The following is an 18,064-nucleotide window of genomic DNA, read 5'->3' on the forward strand; positions in this document are numbered from 1 at the left end:
AGAGTGTTCTGACTATATCCCTATATTTTCCTCTAAGAGTTTTATACTATCCGGTCTTATGTTTGGGTCTTTAATCTATTTTGAGTTTATTTTTGTGCATGGTGTCAGAGGATATTCTCATTTCATTTGTTTATGTTTACATGTAGTTGTCCATTTTTCCCAGCACCACTTATTGAAGAGACTGTCTTTTCTCCATTGTATATTATTCCTTCCTTTGTTGTAGATTAATTGACTATAGGTGAGTGGATTTATTTCTGAACTTTCTGTCCTGTTCCACTGATCTATATTTCAGTTTTTGTGCCAGTGCCATACTGTTTTTGTTTGTTTGTTTGTTTTTTCAGAGAGAACAAAATATTTATTTTCTTTACATTTAACAAGAGGTAGTTTTGGAGTTTTTGATGGAACATGTAATGTGAGAAAAAAGAATATATACATGTAGGTGTAACTAGGTCACCATGCTGTACAGTAGAAAAAAAAAAAATATATATATATATATAAAAGATAAAAAAACTATATTAAAAAATAAATAAAAATTGTTTTGTTTTGTTTTTATGGCTGTATCTGTGGCATATGGAAGTTCCTAAGCCAGGGACTGAATCTAAGCCACAGCTGTGACTTATGCTGCAGCTGCAACACCAGATCCTTTAACCCACCCCACTATGCCAGGCCAAGGATCAAACCTGTGCCTTTGCAGTGACCTGAGCCACTACAGTCAGATTCTTAACCCACTGTGCCACAGTGGGAACTCTAGTACCATACTGTTTTGATGACTCTAGCTTTGTAGTATAGTCTGAAGTCAGGGAGTTTGATTCCTCCAGCTCTGTTTATCTTTCTCAAGATTTCTTTGGCTATTTGGGGTATTTTGTGTTTCCATGCAAAGCACCTACTATATAGCAAAGGGAAATCTACTCAATACTCTGTGCTGGACTATATAGGAAAATAATCTGAAAAAATGGACATAGATGGATATAGATCTGAATCATTTTGCTGGACACCTGAAGCTAATATACCATTATAAGTCTATACTCCAATAAATTTTTTTAAAGTGAAAGACAGTCCTTTTACACATAATTTTTTAAACAAATGTAATACGCCCTCCATTTTCTTGTGGGTATAATCCAATAATACTGTAATAAATTACAATAATAATTTTTGAAGTTTTTCAATTTATTCTTATACCCAAAGTCAATTTTATGATGGTAACATTTGACTTAAGCCTTGATTTTAACTAGATAGTTATTTTAACTTCTAGTATTTGGCATTCTATCAAAATGTGTATTTCGTCAAGTTCTGCTTTTTAGAGACCCTCTTATTTCTCATCTCAGGATGTATTTTCCCCACTCCCTTTTCTTCATTCCTAATACATTTTATAATATATGTTGAGGTCTTTCTCAAGCTGCTAATAAGACTTAGGGGAAGCAGTCCTTACTCTTAATTTCAAGGATGGGTCTGATGGGTCTTAGAGAAATCCCATCCCCTTACCAGTGACTGATTCAGAAATGAATATATTACCCAATTCTAGCCAATGAGATATGAGGGGGGATTTGCTGAAGGTTTGGGGAGATATTTTTCTTCTATCTTGAAAGAAAGCCAATGAGGCTTTTCTTTCTCTGCCACCAGATGTAAAAATGAAAGTAGGCTCAACTGCTACCAACAGCCATTCCATTGCCATGAAAGAAACTAGACTTAGGTGCATCTGATATAGCCAATAGTTCAATAGAAGAGGATGCCTAGACTTCCTGATGACAGCATGGAGCCATCAGATGAGCCAACTGAGACAGCTGCCTTATCATTGCTCTTCTATTTATGTGAGCTAATGCGTTTCCTTAAACAATATACAGACATTGATATACCTCTAGCCGAACGTATTATAATTGATCTAAATATATTTTTTTTTGGTTGATCAGAATAAAACTTTGAACTTCATTGACACTAAAACACTAAAAAAAAAAATGTGAAATTATCAGCAAGACATCTTAATAAAAAATGTATCTGTTGCTTTCTCTAGTTTTAGTAAGATGAGATCCAGCAGACATTTGGATTACCACAATCTGCCATCAGTATTTTACCTTGGCTTTGCCAATTAGATGACCTGATTCAATACAGCAAATCAGTCAGTAGGGGAGAGAGGCTTGGCCTAGACATGCTTTGAACTTGAGAAGTTTACTTTATCTTCACCTGGGTGAAACCATTGTTTGCACTACGCTGAGAGCTGTTGTGGCTCTGACTCCAGAGATGTCTGTGTGTAGCTTAAATAGTCATAGGATGTGATGCTGACTTATCAACTTTCAGATCCAAAAACATTATGTCTTTTCTTATAATACATGCAAAATCAGCTTTTACTTTTTGATTAACTTTGAAGCAAACATATTTCTGTGACTGAAAGAATTTTCCTTCTTTTGTCTCTTTTCCTCTGCTTTTCTTTTTTCCTCTTTCTCATTGTTTCATAAAGCAAAGAGTTAACTAATTTTCTACTATGTGTCATACATTCACTGGGTGAAGAACTTCAAAGATGAACAAAGCCCATAACCTGCCCTCCAAGCTCTCAGGAGTCGAGGAGTGTCAGAGGTGCCAAGAGAAAAGCACAGTGAGTGCAGAGCCACATGCTGCAGAGGAGAAGGGAGCAAGTCATTCTTGCTGACCCCAAGCAAAGCCTGTCCGTAAATTCCCCGAATTCCTGCTTTAAGATGTTTTTTTCTTTTTGACTAAAGGTTTACGTAAATATTGTCCATCTTCCCACATCAATTCCTTTTGCAATTAGACAGTCTCAAAAAGATTCCTGCAAAAATGACATGAACACGTAACGAGGACTGTAATTCTGTCTTGAGAAAGAAGAACTTCCTTCCTCCTTTGGCCTTCTTCCAGAGACTGGTGGTGTGGGGTTTGGTTAGAAAGTTGAAAGTGGCCTGAGAATTCTGAATATATGAATCCCTAGTGTTTCCTGGGCCAGTCTCGTAGAAGTGTGTCTCTCTGCTTTATGGACATGCCCATGTTCTTTTCTCTTTTTCCTTCTTGAAGATGAAAGCTATGAGAGACCAGCCCCTCCTCTCCCTTGAGATATGCAAAGCCAGTATCTGATTGTCTTCTATCCTGTTCTCAAAGTGTCATCCATTGAAATAAAGATAACAGCATCTCACTTTCTGCTCTGTTTAAAAGTGCAAGAAAATAAATTATTCTTCCTGGTAAAATCTTAGTATTCTGACAGTCACAATGGAGAGATGGTTCTTATTTTAATAGGGACCATATATCATGTCCCAGTGATGGCCTGGCCTCAAAAATCCTCTGAGCTTTAACACCTTTTGCTCCTTTAAAATGAGTCCGATGCTTTGGGATGCTGCCTCACTTTCTAGTACATGGGCCTATCCTTAACGGCAGTAACATTTCTCTAATTGCCCTACCCAGGAGTCAGTCGTCTTCCCCACACATGAGCTTTGCTAGCCAGCAGTGTTGGTGCCCACCTCACATGATGGAGTCCACTGCTCACTCTGGCAAGGTGGGAGAGTCTGGTAATGAAGCATAGACAAGCGTAGAATAAGCAGGAAGGAGTGATCCCAGAATGCACAGTGCCCTGGTGGGTATAGACGACCAGATTGATGGGGGACTCTGGATCCTGGAGAGGGTATCATTATAGTCTCTGACCTCCTGGGACTAAGATGGCCTTCTCAACTGATAAGAAAAACATGAGTTTCCCTAATGGCATAGAGGAGGAGAGGGAAAAAAAAAAAAAAAGAACGTAGCTAGAAGGAACTCAGTGTTAGACATTTTTAGTATTTATTCATCTTCAGCGGCTCCAAGGGCTCCAAAATGCCTCCTGGCTAGTGACTGGCAGAACTGGGAATCAACCCAGAACTGTCTGACACCAAACTTACCTCTAAATTGGCCTTCCCAAATGCACCTCTGTGTATTTATCCTTTTCCTGAACCTCAGGCAGCCATGTTTATCCAGACCCTGCAAGTGTAAAATTGATGACATAATCATGTGATGGTGTCTATGGGACTATTACAGGAGGATTAGGCTATTATCAACAAATCGGGGACTAGTATTGTTTTATCAGCATGAGAGTGTTTTCAATTAATTTGTAATTAAATAAAGGAAGCAATTTACTGACTCTTGGAGGAGTCAGGGCTAGGGAAGGCTTATCTCATCAGCTTCAGCTGTGCATTCCTCATGCACCGGCTCATTGTTTAGATCACAGCAGTGATACATGATCTGACCTATAGGAGTAATTCAATAAAACATCAATATTTTCCTTCCTTTAACCCATGGTGCTGTGATGACGGGAGAAATCTGCCAGGAATGGCCGCCACCTTGAGCCTATCAGGAGGTACACCTTTGGCCGTATTGTTCACACAGCTCTTCCTGCCAAGGAGCCTGCCCTTTTCGGCAATGACCAAGCTAGTCTTGTCCAGGTGGAAGACAAGTGGACTTCATAGATTCAAACATGTTTGAAATGTCTTTGCATCTAGACTTTCTAGGCATTCTGTTGTCTTTTTTACAACTACAGTCTGATATAATCCCTTCCCCACCAGCTTGCAAAGTAGGTGTTGTTATCCCCATGTTATTGGATGAGCTAATTGAAGTTAGTTGCTGGCTGAGCTAGGAATAGTACCTAATTCCATGGTGTTCGCAGGAACTGGAGTTTTTGTACCTTCATTGCTCAGCCTGGGCTTATGCAGACTGTGAAGAGTGAAAGAGCAGCTGGTTCTCCCACCCGGCCTGATGATATTTCTTGGTAGGCTTTTCTTTTATTTCTAGTATCTTCGTCATCCAGATGTCTTCGGGACTTGGCACATATATTTCAGTAAATATATGCTTAATAATAATCATGATTGTTATGTTTATAATGGCAACAAGATCAATAAATGCAAACTTTATTGCTTAGTAGGTTTTAGAGACTCTTCTAAATACTTAACTAGTTAGAGCCTTATAGAAATGTTATGAGCTTGATGCCTAGTATTACACATATGTTACAGGTGAAGAAACAGAGTGACAAAGGAGTTAATTTACCTAAGGTTATGCTCTTACTTGTGATGGAATTGTGTCTCAAAACCAGGAAGATAGCAATTGCCTATAATAAATTCGGGTATTACTATAAAGTATTAGAGCATATCATGGCTCAGTGGTTAATGAATCCAACTAGGAATCATGAGGTTGAGGGTTCGATCCCTGGCCTGGCTCAGTGTGTTAGGGATCCGGGGTTGTCGTGAGCAGTGGTGTAGGCTGCAGACGCTGCTCGGATCCCACGTTGCTGTGGCTGTGGTGTAGGCCGGTGGCTACAGCTCCGATTTGGCCCCTAGCCTGGGAACCTCCATACGTCGTAGGAGCGGCCCAAGAAATGGCAAAAAGACAAAAAAAAAAAAAAAAAGCAAATCATTACATCTATTATTTATCTTTTTTATGTTTATATCATTCTTTATTTTATTTTATTTTATTTTCCCAGTGTACAGCAAGGGGATCAAGTTATCCTTACATGTATACATTACATTTTTTCCCCCACCCTTTGTTCTGTTGCAACATGAGTATCTAGACATAGTTCTTAATGCTACTCAGCAGGATCTCCTTGTAAATCTATTCCAAGTTGTGTCTGATAAGCCCAAGTTCCCGATCCCTCCTACTCCCTCCCTCTCCCATCAGGCAGCCACAAGTCTATTTTCCAAGTCCATGATTTTCTTTTCTGAGGAGATGTTCATTTGTGCTGGATATTAGATTCCAGTTATAAGTGATATCATATGGTATTTGTCATTGTCTTTCTGGCTCATTTCACTCAGTATGAGATTCTCTAGTTCCATCCATGTTGCTGCAAATGGCATTATGTCATTCTTTTTTTATGGCCGAGTAGTATTCCATTGTGTATATATACCACCTCTTCCGAATCCAATCATCTGTTGATGGACATCTGGGTTGTTTCCATGTCCTGGCTATTGTGAATAGTGCTGCAATGAACATGCGGGTGCACGTGCCTCTTTTAAGTAGAGTTTTGTCCGGATATATGCCCAAGAGTGGGATTGCGGGGCCATATGGGAGTTCTATGTATAGATTTCTAAGGTATCTCCAAACTGTTCTCCATAGTGGCTGTACCAGTTTACATTCCCACCAGCAGTGCAGGAGGGTTCCCTTTTCTCCACACCCCCTCCAGCCCTTGTTATTTGTGGACTTATTAATGATGGCCATTCTGACTGGTGTGAGGTGATATCTCATAGTTGTTTTGATTTGCATTTCTCTTATAATCAGTGATGTTGAGCATTTTTTCATGTGTTTGCTGGCCATCTGTATATCTTCCTTGGAGAATAGTCTACTCAGGTCTTTTGCCCATTTTTCCATTGCTTCATTGGCTTTTTTTGCTGTTGGGTTGTATAAGTTGCTTATATATTCTAGAGATTAAGCCCTTGTCAGTTGCATCATTTGAAACTATTTTCTCCCATTCTGTAAGTTGTCTTTTGGTTTTCTTTTGGGTTTCCTTTGCTGTGCAAAAGCTTTTCAGTTTGATGAGGTCCCATGGGTTTATTTTTGCTCTAATTTCTATTGCTTTGGGAGACTGACCTGAGAAAATATTCATGATGTTGATGTCAGAGAGTGTTTTGCCTATGTTTTCTTCTAGGAGTTTGATGGTGTCCTGTCATATATTTAAGTCTTTCAGCCATTTGGAGTTTATTTTTGTGCATGGTGTGAGGGTGTGTTCTAGTTTCATTGCTTTGCATGCAGCTGTCCAGGTTTCCCAGCAATGCTTGCTGAATAGACTTTCTTTGTCCCATTTGATGTTCTTGCCTCCCTTGTCAAAAATTAATTGACCATAGGTGTCAGGGTTTATTTCCGGCTTCTCTATTCTGTTCCATTGGTCTGTCTGTCTGTTTTGATACCCGTACCACACTGTTTTGATGACTGTGGCTTTGTAGTATTTCTTGAAGTCTGGGAGAGTTATGCCTCCTGCTTGGTTTTTGTTTCTCAGGATTGCTTTGGCGATTCTGGGTCTTTTGTGGTTCCATATAAATGTTTGGATTGTTTGTTCTAGTTCTGTGAAAAATGTCATGGGTATTTGATAGGGATTACATTGAATCTGTAGATTGCTTTGTGTAGTACGGCCATTTTTACAATATTGATTTTCCCAATCCAGGAACATGGAATATCTTTCCATTTCTTTACATCTTCTTTGATTTCTTTGATTAAAGTTTTATAGTTCTCGGCATATAGGTCCTTTACCTCCTTGGTCAGGTGTATTCCGAGGTATTTGATTTTGTGAGGTGCAATTTTAAAAGGTATCGTATTTTTGTATTCCTTTTCTAATGTTTCATTGCTGGTATGCAGAAATGCAACTGACTTCTGAATGTTAATCTTATATCCTGATACTTTGCTGAATTTATTAATCAGTTCAAGTAGTTTTGGGGTTGAGTCCTTAGGGTTTTCTATGTATAGTATCATGTCGTCTGCATACAGTGACAGTTTGATCTCTTCTCTTCCTATATGGATGCCTTTTATTTCTTTTGTTTGTCTAATTGCTGTGGCTAGGACTTCCAAAATGATGTTGAAGAGCAGTGGTGAGAGTGGGCATCCCTGTCTTGTTCCAGATTTGAGTGAGAAGGCTTTCAGTTTTTCCCCATTGAGTATTGTATTTGCTGTGGGTTTATCATAAATGGCTTTGATTATATTCAGGAATGTTCCCTCTATACCCACTTTGGCGAGGTCTTGATCATGAATGGATGTTGGACTTTGTCAAATGCTTTTTCTTCGTCTATGAGATGATCATATGATTTTTGACTTTTTTTTTTTGTTAATGTGGTGTATGACGTTGATTGATTTGCGTATGTTGAACCATCCTTGTGAACCTGGGATGAACCCTACCTGGTCATGGTGTATAATTTTTTTGATATGTTGTTGGATTCGGTTGGCTAAGATTTTGTTGGGAATTTTTGCATCTATATTCATCAATGATATTGGCTGATAGTTTTCTTTTTTGGTGGTATCTCTGTCTGGTTTTGGAATGAGGGTGATGGTGGCATCATAGAATGTCTTTGGGAGTGTTCCTTCTTCTTCAACCTTTTGAAAGAGTTTAAGGAGGATGGGCACCAGTTCCTCTTTATATGTTTGATAGAATTCACCTGTGAAGCCATCTGGCCCTGGACTTTTATTTGTAGGGAGTGTTTTTATGACATCTTCAATTTCATTTCTAGTGATGGGTCTGTTCAGTTGGTCTTTTTCTTCTTGATTCAGTTTTGGCAGGCTGTAAGATTCTAGTTAATTGTCCATTTCTTCCAGATTGTCATATTTGTTGGCATATAGTTGTTCATAGTATTCTCTTATGATTTTTTGTATTTCTGCAGTATCCATTATGATTTCTCCTTTTTCATTTATAATTTTGTTTATTTGGGTTCTTTCTCTCCTCTTTTTATTGAGTCTGGCCAGGGGTTTGTCAATTTTGTTTACCTTTTCAAAGAACCAGCTCTTGGTTTTATTAATTTTCTCTATTGTTTTTTGAATCTCTATTTTATTGATTTCTTCTTTGATCTTTATAATTTCCTTCCTTCTGCTGACTTTAGGTCTTTTTGGTTCTTCTTTTTCTAATTCATTTAGGTGGAGGGTTAAGTTGTCAATTTGGGATCTTTCTTCTTTTTTGAGAAAGGCCTGTATTGCTATAAATTTCCCTCTGAGCACTGCTTTCGCAGCATCCCATAGGTTTTGAGAGGTTGTGTCTTCATTATCATTTGTTTCAAGGTAGTTTTTAATTTCCTTCTTGATTTCCTCATTGACCCATTGGTTTTTTAGTAGCATGTTGTTTAGTCTCCATGTAGTAGGTTTTTTTCTCATTTCTTTTCCCATGGTTGATTTCTAATTTCATTGTGTTGTGGTCAGAGAAGTTTCTTGAGACAATTTCTATGCTCCTAAATTTGTTGAGGTTAGCTTTGTGTCCCAATATGTGGTCGATTCTTGAGAATGTTCCATGAGCATTTGAGCAGAATGTGTATTCTGATTTTTTTGGATGTAGTGTCCTGAAGATATCAATTAAGTCTAACTTTTCTATTGTTTCCTTTAGGATCTCTGTTGCTTTATTGGTTTTCTGTCTAGAGGATCTGTCCATTGATGTGAGGGGGGAGTAACGTCTCCTACTAAAGTCATTGTATTTATTATTTGTCTTTACAGTTTCTCTTATAAAGATATTTTTTGACAGTAGCCCCTACAATTCCAATACATAAAGGTTATTCCCCATGTCAAACTATTTTCCAGTGCCAGCTGGGTGTCCTTCAATTGGTCTCAATTTTAACACTATCTACCTGGAGATAGTGTCAGATCCCACAGGTTAAGGGCTCCACAGTGAAGACCACTGCTTTCCCCCCACTTCAGATGCCAGTCACAGTCTAGGTTATGAATGTGCTTCTGACGCACCTGCTGTAATTTGGACATTCCAACAACCCCCTCCTTGGGTTCGAGTAATTTACTAAAGTGGCTTACCAAACTCAGAGAACATTTTATTTACTAGATTATCAGTTTATTATAAAAGAATATAACTCAGGGACATCCAAATGGAAGAGATGCACAGGGCAAGATGTGAGGAAAGAGCAGAGAGTTTCCATGCCCTCAGCTAGCCTGCTACCTCCACCGCCAAGTCCCCAAGTGTTCACCAGCCTTGAGATCTCAGACCCCTGTCCTTGTGGTTTTTATGGAGGCCCTATTACATGCACAGGATTAATAAAATCATTGGTTATGGATGATTTGATTCCATCTTCAGCTCCTTTCCCCATGGCGGAATCTAAGAATAAAGAGTAAACGTCTACCAAATCCATCTCAGTTTACTTTAATAAAACAACACCTCATTGCAAAAAAGAAAAATCCAGAGTAAATGCTAACCCAGACAGATGCTAGAAAACAAGTATCAACTGGGACTGTCCCAAGAGAACCAGGATGCAGTTGCATTCTCTTTAAGGTCCCTTCCAAGCCTGATGACTCCAACCTGATAATAACTCAGACAACTGCTCACCTCAGTGTAATTCCAAGGCCCAATATCTACAGTTTCTGAGTCTTCCTTATTAGTAGCAAACTTCCATTTAATCTTTCAATATTTATTAAGCACTTGATCGGTAAGAGAGGCTAAGCTATTTCCTTGCCTTCAAGAAACTCACAGCATAGCAGGAATATCAGGAAAGAAAGCCAACAATTAGAGTTGGGTAGAGTAGGAAAGGGCCTTCTTGGAATGGAGAATGATGTATGTAAATGCATAGACATGGGAAACAGCGGATGCCTGGAGAACTTCAAATTGCTCTGAAGATTGGGAGGTGGGGTAGAGACATGGCAAGAAATGAGGTTGTGGGCAGGGCCAGCTAAAGCTTAGGAATATGGATCACCCTTAGTCGTGAGAAAGTCAGGGTTGCTTTAGGATACCACTCAGAGGTTTAAACTGCTTTTCTGAGGATCTAAAGCTCCAGTTACACCCAAGATTCCCTGGTCCTGTAGAACAGTAACACAATTGAGAGAGGAACCCAGAATCAACTTGGCTATTAACTCTTGGAAAGAAAAGGATCAGTCCCTTCCCAGGTTCAGTGGTAGCAAAGCTTTCCTAGGAGCTCAAGGCCACATTCATCTCAGCACTGCTATAACATTTGGGTCAGGGATAGTGGAGGGCCTGCTTTGAAGCACTCAGTCTCTGTCTATAATAAAGTGAAGAGTTGGAGTTCCTTCTGTGGTGCAGCGAATTAAGGATCTGGTATTGTCGCTGCAGTGGCTCTGTTTGCTGCTGAAGCACAAGTTTGATCCTGGTGCAGTGGATTAAGGATCTGGTGTTGCCACAGCTGTGGCTTGGATTTGAACCCTGGTCTGGGAATTTCCATATGCCGCAGGTGCCAAAAAAAAAAAAAAAAAAAAAAAAAGTGAAGAGTCAAAGTAATAGACTTACTAGCTTAAAAAGTAATATTTACCTGAATTCTTTAGATTCCCCCCCCCATACACACACACATATTCCCTGCATAAATGCCTTGATTTTCCAGTTTACTTGGGAAATATATATCCCTTCAAGGAAGAAAGTTTGGCAGCTTGCAAGCAACTAGCTTCATTGGTGTTTACAGGCTGTAGAAGTTATTTGCAAGTTTGTGTGAAAGTGTACATGAGGTGGAAGAGATGGGAGGAGGTAGCACAAGGCAGAGACTGAAAACATCTGTGTTTTTGACGGTACCTTTGTCCAGTTTGTTCACATTTCTTCGAAGTATCACTAGTGTTTTCTGAGTGTTACCTCCTGCTTAGACTATTACAGCAGTTCCCGTGTTAGAATTTCCATCTCAAGTGTGTAACCATCATTTAGGGGTTAATTCCCATAAAGCACAATCCTGTTACCCATCCTACGTTTTGCCTCATCTCCTGCCATCTCTTTTCTTCTCCCAGCTTCCACCTAGCCAGACAGACCTGATTTCTGTTCTATAAGTATACGCTGCCCTCAGACCCTTCCATGGTGTTGCTCTTACAGTTCCCGCTGCCTGCACTGCCCAAATTTTGCCCGCTTGAGTTTAAAACTCCTTAAAGTTCCTCCGATCTCTTAGCCAAAAGGAGCCCTTCCTTCTTCTCAACTCCTGCAGCAGTTTACTTATGCTGCTTTTTGGCACTTAGCATTTCTCACCGTATATTAGGGCTATTTATGTCCCCGGCTTATTTTGCTTACCTCAGAGTCTGTGCATCATCCGTGTTTGTGTCTCTAACACTTCCTATCACAATGCCTGACTCACAGTGGGAAGTCAGTTAATGAATGAATGAGACCAGGGTGTCTGGAGACTTCCCTCTGCCAAAAAGGTGTTTAAAACTGATGACATTTCTGAGCAGAGATAGTCAAGCTACAGTGCCTTTTTCTCCCCAGCTGCTGGCTTATGTGATACTCCAGTCCCAGCTGGGGACAGCTGTGCCAGTTGGGACCAGCTGAACATCTAGCTACATCCATGGACTGAAAACACCCAGGCAGCAGTGGGGCTTGTCTTACTGACTTTGCCTTAAGTAGTTGTAACCCTGGGAAGTCTACCCACATTTCTCAGGCTTCTGGGTGGGCTTCTGGGCATTAGTACCACTCATTAGCTACAGTCTGCAGAAGTGCTTTGGTCTTATTTCTTTGTTCCCTCAGTAAGGGAAGTCCTGGATCTCTAGGCCCTTGGATTTTCTGGATTCTCTACAGATAGTGGATGGTATTATGATGAGCACAGTGGGAACACCTGTTACAGGAAAGGATCATTATTTAAACACTGCCCTCTTCTAAAAGGAGTTTAGGAAGATTACAGAAAGACAGTTTTTAAAGTGAGAAAATTAATGAAAAAGAAAAATGGATGGAGAACAAGCAGATGATTAATGATTAACATAGAACATGATTAATATAGAACATGAAGGCCCTAAGAACCTCTGCATTTGCTGCAAATCTGACTCTAAGCTTCCTAGAGACCAGGAAATAAATAGGGAAAGATAATTACAGGAGTCACTGGGTCTGTAAGGTAAGAATAAACCAATAGCTTAAGAGGAGCATCTCTCTTCCTGTGCCCTAAGAAATTGTACTCTGTGCATTCTTTAGAGAGGTATCCTGTGTGATGCAGACAACAGGGTCTTTAACAGCAGTATCACACAACAGCAGCGTGTGGGCTTGATGCAAATCTGATGATAGGCAGACTATCCACACAATAAGGAACTGATGTACAGACCAGTGGTTTTCTCCTGTTCCTTACAACTTGCCCAACAAAGCTTTCTAGACCTACTCAGGGTCAGCCAGCAACCAGACAACAGCACAGTATACTGAAGTCTAGCAAGGCTGTGGTCCTTACCCATCTGATAACAAAAAAGGAAGTAATCTGAGTCAAAAGCTTGGCTATTATCAGGAGTGCCTGTTGTGGCACAGTGGGTTAAGGATCCAGTACTTTCTCTCTGAAGATACAGGTTCAATTCCTGGCCTCACTCAGTGGGTTAAGGATGTGGTGTTGTCCAAAGCTGCTGCACAGATCACAGATGTGGCTCCGGTCTGGTGTTGCTGTTACTGTGGCATGGGCCAGCAGCTGCAGCTCTGATTTGACACCTAGCCCGGGCACATCCATATGTCACAGGTGCGGCCATAAAAAGGCAAAAAAGAAAAAAATATTCTTGGCTACTATCATTGGAACCAGATAGTCAATGAAATTCAGCCTTGAACAGGTAAGGGAGGGAAGTCTTACAATCGTTGTTTCTTAAACTCCTGTAGTCACTGCAAACATCATTCTGGTTTTGACGAGTCCTTTAACGTTATCCTGGAGACCCAGAAATACAGCCTCAGCAAGGCACTCTGGCCTCTGCTCCACACAGAGCTACAGTCTCATTACACAGAGGAACAGGTTACCATCTTGGTGTCGTACAAATAAGCTGACAGTGGTTGTTATTCTTTGAATCGCATGTAGAAGTTTCCAAGTGGTTGAATTCAGAATAAAATTAGGAAAGGCTTTTCTTAAAAGGTAATTACACTAGGACAGAACAAGGCAGTCTCTTTATACAGCCGGACCATCATTACTTCCCCAACAAACATTTACGGGCTTGTGTGTTGTGCATAAACTGAGAAGAGGAGGGTAATGGTGGACAAAAGAACTGTACGATGCTTGTTTTTGTGTCAAAAAGCTCGCAGCTTAGCAGGGGCAGTTGACAAACTCCGCCAAAGCCATTACAGCATGCAGCTGGGTCTGGGGTAAGGCTTTGACTTGACAGAGTCTTCCCATGGCTTTCTCGGCCACTCCCACGATGCTCCACACCTAAGCATCTCATTCTTGTCAGCAACGCTTCAAGGAAGCACCGTGACCTTTGTGGCTAGAACAGAGTGAGGGAGGGGCGGTGGTAAGAAACGAGGCCAGGAGGATGGCTGAGCCAGATCACAGAGGCCTTGGGGGTAGCGGTAAGGACTTTTACTCTGAATGAGATTGGAAACCACTGGAGAATTTTGAGCTAAGGAGAAACAGCTAAACGTGAATACTGAAGGAGGCCTCTATGGCATCTGAGACCACTGTTTTGCCTATTCACTGTGGGAAGGTAAGGGCAGCATCAGGGCGGGTGGTTGGGAGTGATGTGGGATAATCCTGGTGAGACCTGAGAAGGGTTAGGGTGGCCATGGTGAGGTATAGTGAAAAGGAAGAAATTGGAAGTCCTGAGACAGTATTTCTCCAAGGTCATATAAATAAACTCACGTTTGAATCACCTGCAGAACTTGTTAAACTAAAGATTCCCGGGTCCCTGACCAGATCTACAGAATTAAAATCTTACAAGAACCCTTGTGAGGTCTTCGCTAGGTTATTCTTTTGAACACCAAAGTCTGGGGACTATAAAGAACTCAAGTCCTTATAACTGAAAATCAACAGTGTCTTTGATGTATATTTCAACTCCAAAGAGACTGGACACATGCGTATCAGAGCTTTTTTTCCCTCTAAAATGATGTTATCTAATAACAATGCTAGACTCTGCCATTTCAGTACATATACTGTGTGCTAGGCACAATGCTAAATAATTTAGCTGTGTCAGGGAAAAAATGTTTGTGTCTAAGAAGGTGTTTTGCTGGCAACAGCCCCACCCCGATCCTTCCCATTGAAGACGAGTGGGCCCTAAGAATAGTCCTTAGCTTGCAGCATGAAGCCATGGTTATGGGCTCCCCATTAGAAGCTGAGAAGGGGTGGCAGTGCTCTGTGTAAGAAAAGGATGGAGAGAGGCTCTGGCTTGGTCCAGGGTAGCGCTGGAGCCTTGGCTGAGAGTAGGAGCCAGGGAGGAAAGGAAGAGGTAGATGCTGGCCCAGAAGAGGACAGGAGAGAGGGCAAAGATGAAGCGGCAGAGCCCCAACGAGGACTCTTGAGAACTGGCTGAGCCGTTTAAACAGGATTCTCTGAAGCTGCGTCAGATAGTCTGTGATGTAAACTCTCTTTCCCACCACCTCCCCCACCAGAATCTTTACCAGTATCACCCATTGGATCTGCGTTGGGCCAGTGCAGTGATGTGCTGGGTTCTGCCGTCACCAGGTATATGACACTGAGAACAGAGGCTGCCCAGTCACTTCCAGTTTGCACCCCCGTCAACTCATTCAGGCTAACAACGATGTCACAGAGGTTGTCAGCTTTGCCACCCAAGGCCGTCCTGTTCGCCTCTCCTCTGTCTCCCACGTGAACCTCTTGTGGCTCTCGCAGAATCCGTGTGGTGATTGTTTCAGTGTTTTCCAGGCAGAGAATCTGGAATTAAGGTGACCTTTCGCCCACAGCAGCTGCCGATTTATCACAGGATCTATTAGCGTCTCGTCCAGATGTTGATGTTCCTGACGTGAAGCCGTTTAATTTGAAATTGGCTCAGCTGGAAAATTAGGTTAAGGGTTTTTACAGCCACAGTAGAAGGCAGAAATTTTCCCCTTTTTTTATAAACCCAAGGTGCTAGTGCAATTCAAAGAAGTTTCAGTTCGGGACCAGGCAGTGTTAGGCTGTACCTAGAGAAAGGCTAAAACGTGGAAGGAAAAGTTCAGTGTTCTTACCCGAGGACTCACCATGGGGGTCTCAGGAAGGGCTGCTGGAAGCTGTCAAGAAAGTACAGATGCGTGGGAGCCTCAGCAAAGCTCAGGTGATAAAAGGGGCCGACCCCTGCCTGCCGCAAAGAGGGAGCATGGACATATGCGTCTCAACTCTGCCCTGGGTGCCAGGATCATTGCTGCTGATTAACTGCCTGCCAGGTCAAACTTTCCATCATTAGGTGGTCCGGGCACCTGTCAGAGCCCCTGACCTATTTAGTGCGGTGTAAAAATTTCAGAGCCCTCACCTTGTGCTGGAGCCCGGCCAAGAGAGGCTGGGTGGTAGTGGCTGCTGCTGGGAGGAGTGGTTAACTGTGTTGGAGGGAGGCATTACTCAAGTTTCTGTTTGTCATCAAAAAGTCCAGTCTCTTGGGATAGACCCTGATGGAAGATAATATGAGAAAAAGAATGTATGTGTAGGTATGACTGAGTAACTAAGCTGTACAGCAGAAATTGACACAACACTGCAAATCAACTATACTCTAATTAAAAAAAAAAAAAAAAAAAAAAAAAGGAGTTCCCATCGTGGCGCAGTGGTTAACGAATCCGACTAGGAACCATGAGGTTGCGGGTTTGATCCCTGCCCTTGCTCAGTGGGTTAACGATCTGGCGTTGCCGTGAGCTGTGGTGTAGGTTGCAGACGCGGCTCGGATCCCGCGTTGCTGTGGCTCTGGCGTAGGCCGGTGGCTACAGCTCCGATTCAACCCCTAGCCTGGGAACCTCCATATGCCGCGGGAGCGCCCCAAGAAATAGCAACAATAACAACAACAACAACAACAAAAAAGACAAAAAAAAAAAAAAAGTCAGGCCTCTGAGGTGAGAATGAAATGGGAGGTGAAACAGAGACCACGGTGGAAGCCGTCTCGATCTGGCTGGTGAGGCAACCCCCTCACCTTAGTGATAAGCTGCCCGACTCCAGGCAGAGTCAGTGGCTCAGGGGAGGGGGCCTCCAAGAAGCACAGCCCTCGTGGTGTTCAGTGCTTTACGAGAAACACAAACAGTTGGACTGCACTGGGGGAAGAACCTCAAACCACATAATAGGAGGGGCAGAGGTGACTGGAGAAGCCTAAGTTGGAATTTCAGGACAAGTGGGTGGTGAGGGGTGAAGGATGTGATAAATTATTTCACATATCAGTGATGTAAATGAATTAAAGACAGCCCAACTTGTACTGAGGGGCCAAGGAAGACGTTTGGATTCAGGAAGTGGAAGCTACAGAGGGGTAGATTCTTGAGCAAATTAAAAGTGATATAAGAACATTGTCTGTCTCTAGAACTTCCCGGGGACCCCTTCAGCAGATGTGCCAAATGGGGAGCAGCTTTAGGCATTGGGTGGGGGTTTTCCTTCAGAGATCTTTCAAGTTCCTCAAATCTATAATCCTAGGCTCAGGTCTAGGTTTCAAATGTTTTCTTCCTTTGATGTGAAACTGTCTAAGCCTCACTCTAGTCGTTTGATCAATTAATATAATTCTTTTCCCCAGAATACTGAGAGAATGTAAAAGGCAGCGTGTGTTCAGTGTTTCAAATCTTTCAGAATGACAATGGCTAAATGCAAAATATTTGTTTTTCATTTAATTGTATTAAGGGACAATTTAGGCAAATTATGTAAACTAGAAGCCTTGGATAGCGTGGCTATCCTGAAATATTTACCACAATTCTATAGCCAAGGAAGATTCAAGTTCCAAAATCTTCCTCCCTTGAATTTTTTTTTTTTTTTTTTTTGCATCTGGGTTTATTTATGCTGGGAATGATGCCCACGTCCCAACCGTCAATTCTTCATGGTAACAAGCCCAATACATCCACACAGGACAAGCAACTTCATCCCAACAACCTCCACAGACTAGTGAGTCAGAGGCTCTTTTCACACAAGGGTTGAGTCTATCCAAAACTACCATTCTTTACACCTGGTCAAGATGTGTCTTTATTAATTAAAGCGTTAAGATGAGAATGTTGACTCGAGGGGGAAATCTCTCATTATCCAGAAGGATCATCCACACTTGCCAAACATCTGGATTTGGTAGGTAAACATCCGAGTAGTTCAACTGAATTTTTCTTTTTCATTTGGATGTTTTGGTATCATGTAGAACCAGCCTCTTAAGACTTGGAGAAAAAAATTGGCAGGAAAGAAAGGAGAATGACTTAATGTGAGTATAACAGACTAAAACAATAAAGATTGTTCATTTATAATTGTCATGATGTGAGAAGACACTGGGAAAATTTTTTTTTTTTAAATAAGGCAGTGACTAATGACCAGGCAACAGAAAATAATGCACTAAGCTCTTAGACCTCTTGCACAATTCAGGCCAATGATCGGTTGATAAGTTAGGAAGCCATGAAGGTGTTTCAAAGTAAGATGAATTGGGAATTACTTTTGTCAATATTTGGAAATTCTGAATGCACAAAGATTAGCAGAAAACAATAAACTGCAATGTGAGGCATGAGAAAGGGCGTAGAAGCAACCCACTCGTCATATATTGAAGGCTAATGAAGAAGGGAGAAGAATCCCAGGAATCTGGCCGACAATAAATACTATTAGAGCAAAAGCTGAGAAAGAGGGGGAAGGGGTTT

The 18,064-nt window shown here is 41.4% G+C and overlaps 1 long non-coding RNA gene across 2 annotated transcripts in view; it reads left to right on the plus strand.

Annotated features, from left to right (window-relative positions):
* The window catches only part of LOC110260334 (uncharacterized), a 146,977-nt gene that overhangs the window by 93,465 nt on the left and 35,448 nt on the right, over positions 1–18,064 (plus strand). The window contains exon 4 of one of the 2 annotated variants that reach the window (XR_014844363.1): positions 4,631–4,732. This is a non-coding gene — a long non-coding RNA (uncharacterized LOC110260334). Of the gene's footprint in view, positions 1–1,620; positions 1,809–4,630; positions 4,733–18,064 lie in introns of those variants that run through there. The other variant, XR_014844364.1, reaches the window with a different exon arrangement.

The sequence above is a fragment of the Sus scrofa genome, chromosome 4, assembly GCF_054392235.1.
Source record: "Sus scrofa isolate SSC_HxYL_T2T_F1_AM1 chromosome 4, Sscrofa_HxYL_maternal_Yorkshire_Landrace_v2.0, whole genome shotgun sequence".
NCBI lineage: Eukaryota > Metazoa > Chordata > Mammalia > Artiodactyla > Suidae > Sus > Sus scrofa.